This window comes from Arachis stenosperma, chromosome 3 (genome assembly GCF_014773155.1).
Source record: "Arachis stenosperma cultivar V10309 chromosome 3, arast.V10309.gnm1.PFL2, whole genome shotgun sequence".
Lineage (NCBI taxonomy): Eukaryota > Viridiplantae > Streptophyta > Magnoliopsida > Fabales > Fabaceae > Arachis > Arachis stenosperma.
In genome coordinates this window covers 124,517,675-124,522,229 of record NC_080379.1, presented here as the reverse complement: position 1 = coordinate 124,522,229, position 4,555 = coordinate 124,517,675, and the positions used below count along the sequence as shown (strand labels likewise).

Sequence of the window (4,555 nt, the reverse complement as noted above, 5' to 3'; positions counted from 1 at the left end):
TTTTTTTTCTCTTTTTTTTTCGGTTTTTTTTTTTTTAATAGCAATGCTTTTTCTTGCTTCAAGAATCATTTTATTGATTTTTCAGATCCTCAATAACATGTCTCCTTTTTCATCATTCTTTCAAGAGCCAACATTCATGAACCACAAATTCAAGATACATATGCACTGTTTAAGCATACATTCAGAGAACAAAAATATTGCCACCACATCAAAATAATTAAACTATTATAAAATTCAAAATTCATGCAATTCTTCCTTTTTCAATTAAGCACATTTTTATTCAAGAAAGGTGATGGATTCATAGGACATTCATAACTTTAAGGCATAGACACTAAGACACTAATGATCATAAGACACAAGCATGGATAACATAAAGCACTAAAATTCGAAAAACAAAGGAATAAAGAACAAGGAAATCAAGGAATGGGTCCACCTCAGTGATGGCGGCTCTTCCTTGCTTTTGAAGGTCCTATGGAGTGCTTGAGCTCCTCAATGTCTCTTCCTTGCCTTTGTTGCTCCTCTCTCATGATTCTTTGTTCTTCTCTAATTTCATGGAGGAGAATGGAGTGTTCTTGGTGCTCCACCCTTAGTTGTCCCATATTGGAACTCAACTCTCCTAGGGAGGTGTTTAGTTGCCCCCAATAGTCTTGTGGAGGAAAATTCATCCCTTGAGGAATCTCAGGGATCTCATGATGAGCGGGATCTCTTGTGTACTCCGTCCTTTTCTTAGTGATGGGCTTGTCCTCATCAATGGTGATGTCTCCCTCTATGTCAACTCCCACTGAATAACAGAGGTGACAAATGAGGTGAGGAAAGGCTAACCTTGCCAAGGTAGAGGTCTTGTCCGCCACCCTATAGAGTTCTTGGGCTATAACCTCATGAACCTCTATTTCTTCTCCAATCATGATGCTATGGATCATGACAGCCCAGTCTATGGTAACTTCGGACCGGTTGCTAGTGGGAATGATTGAGCGTTGTATGAACTCTAACCATCCTCTAGCCACGGGTTTGAGGTCATGCCTTCTCAATTGGACCGGCTTTCCTCTTGAATCTTGCTTCCATTGTGCGCCCTCTTCACATATGACTGTGAGGACTTGGTCCAACCTTTGATCAAAGTTGACCCTTCTAGTGTAAGGATGCTCATCTCCTTGCATCATAGGCAAGTTGAACGCCACCCTCACACTTTCCGGACTAAAATCCAAGTATTTCCCCCGAACCATAGTAAGATAATTCTTTGGATCTGGGTTCACACTTTGGTCATGGTTCTTGGTGATCCATGCATTGGCATAGAACTCTTGAACCATCAAGATTCCGACTTGTTGAATGGGGTTGGTAAGTACTTCCCAACCTCTTCTTCGGATCTCATGGCGGATCTCCGGATATTCACCCTTTTTGAGTGAAAAGGGGACTTCGGGGATCACCTTCTTCAAGGCCACAACTTCATAGAAGTGGTCTTGATGCACCCTTGAGAGGAATCTATCCATCTCCCATGACTCGGAGGTGGAAGCCTTTGCCTTCCCTTTCCTCTTTCTAGAGGTTTCTCCGGCCTTGGATGCCATAAATGGTTATGGAAAAACGAAAAAGCAACGCTTTCACCACACCAAACTTAAAATGTTTGCTCGTCCTCGAGCAAAAGAAGAAAGAAGAGAGTAGAAGAAGAAGAAATGAGGAGCAGGGAGATGGTGGTGTATTCGGCCAAGGAGGGGGAGAAGTGGTGTATAGGTAGTGGGAAAATGAAGGGGTAAAGAGGGGTTTATATAGGAAAGAGGGGGATGAGGGTTCGGCCATTTGAGGGTGGGTTTGGGAGGGAAAGTGGTTTGAATTTGAAGGGTGAGGTTGGTGGGGTTTTATGAAGGATGGATGTGAGTGGTGAAGAGAAAGATGGGATTTGATAGGTGAGGGGTTTTTGGGGAAGAGGTGTTGAGGTGATTGGTGAATGGGGGAAGAAGAGAGAGAGTGATTGTAGGGTCCTGTGGGGTCCACAGATCCTGTAGTGTCAAGGAAAAGGCATCCTTGCACCAAATGGCATCAAAATCCACGTTTTGAGCCTTTTCTGGCGTTAAACGCCGGGCTGGTGCCCATTCCTGGCGTTTAACGCCAGGTTTTTGCCCTTTACTGGCGTTTAACGCCAGTCTGGTGCCCCTTTCTGGCGTTAAACGCCCAGAAGGGTGCCAGACTGGGCGTTAAACGCCCAACTGCTAGGCTGACTGGCGTTTGAACGCCAGCAGCATCTTCCTCCAGGGTGTGCTGTTTTTCTTCCTGTTTTTCATTTTGTTTTTGCTTTTTTCATTGTTTTTGTGACTTCTTATGATCATCAACCTACAAAAAAGATAAAATAACAAAAGAAAATAATTAATTATAAAACATTGTGTTGCCTCCCAACAAGCGCTTCTTTACTGTCATTAGCTTGACAGAGGACTCTCATGGAGCCTCAGAGATGCTCAGAACCGTGTTGGAACTTCCCAACACCAAACTTAGAGTTTGATTGTGGCCTCCCAACACCAAACTTAGAGTCTGACTGTGGGGGCTCTGTTTGGCTCTGTTTTGAGAGAAGCTCTTCATGCTTCTTTTCCATGATGACAGAGGGATATCCTTGGGCCTTAAACACCAAGGATTCTTCATTCACTTGAATGATCAACTCTCCTCTATCAACATCAATTACAGCCTTTGTTGTGGCTAGGAAGGGTCTGCCAAGGATGATTGATTCATCCATGCACTTCCCAGTCTCTAGGACTATGAAATCAGTAGGAATGTAATGGTCTTCAACCTTAACCAGAACATCCTCTACAAGTCCATAGGCTTGTTTTCTTGAGTTGTCTGCCATCTCTAGTGAGATTTTTGCAGCTTGCACCTCAAAGATCCCTAATTTCTCCATTACAGAGAGGGGCATGAGGTTTATACTTGACCCCAAGTCACACAAGGCCTTCTTGAAGGTCATGGTGCCTATGGTACAAGGTATAGAAAACTTCCCAGGATCTTGCCTCTTTTGAGGCAATTGCTGCCTAGACAAGTTATCCAGTTCTTTGGTGAGCAAAGGGGGTTCATCCTCCCAAGTCTCATTTCCAAATAACTTGTCATTCAGCTTCATGATTGCTCCAAGGTATTTAGCAACTTGCTCCTCAGTGACATACTCCTCCTCTTCAGAGGAAGAATACTCATCAGAGCTCATGAAAGGCAGTGGTAAGTCCAAGGGAATCTCTATGGTCTCAGTTTGAGCCTCAGATTCCCAAGGTTCCTCATTGGGGAACTCATTGGAGGCCAGTGGACGTCCAGTGAGGCCTTCCTCAGTGGCGTTCACTGCCTCTTCTTCCTCCCAGAATTCGGCCATATTTATGGCTTTACACTCTCCTTTTGGATTTTCTTCAGTGTTACTTGGGAGAGTGCTTGGGGGAAGTTCAGTAATTTTCTTGCTCAGCTGACCCACTTGTCCTTCCAAATTCCTAATGGAGGATCTTGTTTCATTCATGAAACTTTGAGTGGTCTTTATTAGATCAGAGACCATTGTTGCTAAGTCAGAAGTATTCTGCTTAAAACTCTCTGTCTGTTGCTGAGAAGATGATGGAAAAGGCTTGCCTTTGCTAAACCTGTTTCTTCCACCATTATTGTTATTGAAACCTTGTTGAGGTCTCTCTTGATTTTTCCATGAGAGATTTGGGTGATTTCTCCATGAAGAATTATAGGTGTTACCATAGGGTTCTCCCAGGTAATTTACCTCTTCCATGGAAGGGTTCTCAGGATCATAGGCTTCTTCCTCAGATGAAGCTTCCTTAGTACTGCTTAGTGCATTTTGCATTCCAGACAGACTTTGAGAAATCAAATTGACTTGTTGAGTCAATATCTTGTTCTGAGCCAATATGGCATTCAGAGTGTCAATCTCAAGAACTCCTTTCTTCTGACTAGTCCCATTGTTCACAGGATTTCTTTCAGAAGTGTACATGAATTGGTTATTTGCAACCATTTCAATCAATTCTTGAGCTTCTGCAGGCGTCTTCTTCAGATGAAGAGATCCTCCAGCAGAGCTATCCAAGGACATCTTAGATAGTTCAGAGAGACCATCATAGAAAATACCTATGATGCTTCATTCAGAAAGCATGTCTGAGGGACATCTTCTGATTAATTGTTTGTATCTTTCCCAAGCTTCATAGAGGGATTCCCCATCCTTCTGTCTGAAGGTTTGGACTTCTACTCTAAGCTTACTCCATCTTTGTGGTGGAAAGAACTTTGCCAAGAAGGCATTGACTAGCTTTTCCCAAGAGTCCAGGCTTTCTTTAGGTTGGGAGTCCAACCATATTCTAGCTCTGTCTCTCACAGCAAAAGGGAATAGCATCAGTCTATAGACCTCAGGGTTAACCCCATTAGTCTTGACTGTGTCACAGATTTGCAAGAATTCAGCTAAAAACTGATGAGGATCTTCCATTAGAAGTCCATGCAACTTGCAATTCTGTTGCATTAGAGAAACTAATTGAGGCTTAAGCTCAAAGTTGTTTGCTCCAATGGCAGGGATAGAGATGCTTCTCCCATAGAAATCAGGAGTAGGTGCAGTGAAGTCACCCAG

General features: G+C 43.2%; 1 non-coding gene across 1 annotated transcript; it reads left to right on the top strand.

The window, feature by feature from the left end:
* The first annotated feature begins 4,087 nt into the window (after positions 1-4,087).
* LOC130971696 (small nucleolar RNA R71) lies at positions 4,088-4,195 on the top strand. The gene has a single exon (XR_009082909.1). It is a non-coding gene; the product is annotated as a small nucleolar RNA R71 (small nucleolar RNA).
* The last annotated feature ends 360 nt before the right edge of the window (positions 4,196-4,555 follow it).